The following is a 1,233-nucleotide window of genomic DNA, read 5'->3' on the forward strand; positions in this document are numbered from 1 at the left end:
CGGGTGAATTATTCGCTTTTGATTTGCTAACAGAACTGCATTTGTCTCCCAAATGTCTTAATCGTCTCGGAAATCTTGAATAAAATAAAGTAACAACAAATCTTCCGTCATTTCATCTAACACACTCCTGTGTTTTTAAAAGCTGTCAAGTCCCAAAGATAGCTTAAAAAAAAAAAAGAATTCCCTTTAGGTGGACTTTAGAGAAAGGCCCTTTCAAAAAACCAACAGCGAAAGAAAAAAAAAAAAAAAATCCCCATAACCTAGCCAAAGGGTCCGAATGTGACTTTCTCGCGAAGCAGCACACGATGTTGGACAGCAAAGCTGTTACTTGGCAAGGTGGAACTCGGCCGAAAGCGGCTCCAAAGTCGCGTGGCCGGTGCCAGGAATTCAGATTTTGGCAACCCCACCTTCTGCGTCCCTGATACCGACGGACAGACACACGGAGGGAGGGGAAAGAGGAGAAGAGCGCGAGGAAAGGAGGGCCGACAGCCGGCAGAGAGACCCACCGAAGGCCGGACGACCCACCCCGGAGACGCGTCCAGACCGCACCGTTGCACAGGAGGAACAAGGAAATCGGCAGTCCCGGCAACGTAGATAAGCACAGGGCTCCGCGAGACAGCGGGCAAGTAGGAAAAGAAGGCTGGGGGGCGGGGGGCGCCCCGGAGAAGGGGTGCCAAGGCAGGAAACTGTCCCAAGTAACAAACTATGCATATCGCCAAGACTTTTTTTTTTTTTTTAGTTCTCTTACCTTAAGATTTCTATGGCCTCAACTCAGCAATAAAAGGCAATCACAGAAGAATTAAAACAAACAAAATAATCAGCAGCCCCCAGCTTTCCTGCACGAAAATCCTTTCATACGATCCCGAGCCACATTTCGAGATGTTTAAAAAAAAAAAAAAGCCTCGAGTCTCGATTTCCGAATGGTCTTTGATAACTTTGTCCGTCTCTAGGATCTCTGTTCGCCAGGACCACGCGTTTCAGATTTATTGTCCGCCAACAGTGTATTTTTAAGACCAGAAATGAAGTCTCCGCTTGTCTGGGTGACCCGGGTTTGGTGTGTTTTGGCTTTTTTCCCCCTTCCTAAATGAGCTCCGAGCTATTCCTTCTGGTTCACATCACCTCCCTCTTTTCTCACTTTCTCTTGCTCTTATCAGCCCGATGTGTAATGAAAGTTATCTGAAACCCACTAAAACTTCTTCCACTTCTCTCTCCCGGTCCAAAGGGGGGTGGGGT

The 1,233-nt window shown here is 47.5% G+C and overlaps 1 protein-coding gene across 8 annotated transcripts in view; it reads right to left on the minus strand.

The window, feature by feature from the left end:
* Positions 1–1,233, minus strand: part of MECOM (MDS1 and EVI1 complex locus) — a 636,448-nt gene that overhangs the window by 67,807 nt on the left and 567,408 nt on the right. Inside the window, exon 1 of one of the 8 annotated variants that reach the window (XM_010835209.1) lies at positions 749–1,224. The exons of 5 other annotated variants lie outside the window; for them this stretch is intronic. The gene's annotated coding sequence lies outside the window, so the exon portion shown is untranslated. Of the gene's footprint in view, positions 1–506; positions 700–748; positions 1,225–1,233 lie in introns of those variants that run through there. 2 more of the 8 variants (XM_010835208.1, XM_010835210.1) reach the window with 2 other exon arrangements.

This window comes from Bison bison, unplaced genomic scaffold (assembly GCF_000754665.1).
Source record: "Bison bison bison isolate TAMUID 2011002044 unplaced genomic scaffold, Bison_UMD1.0 scf7180017864040, whole genome shotgun sequence".
Lineage (NCBI taxonomy): Eukaryota > Metazoa > Chordata > Mammalia > Artiodactyla > Bovidae > Bison > Bison bison.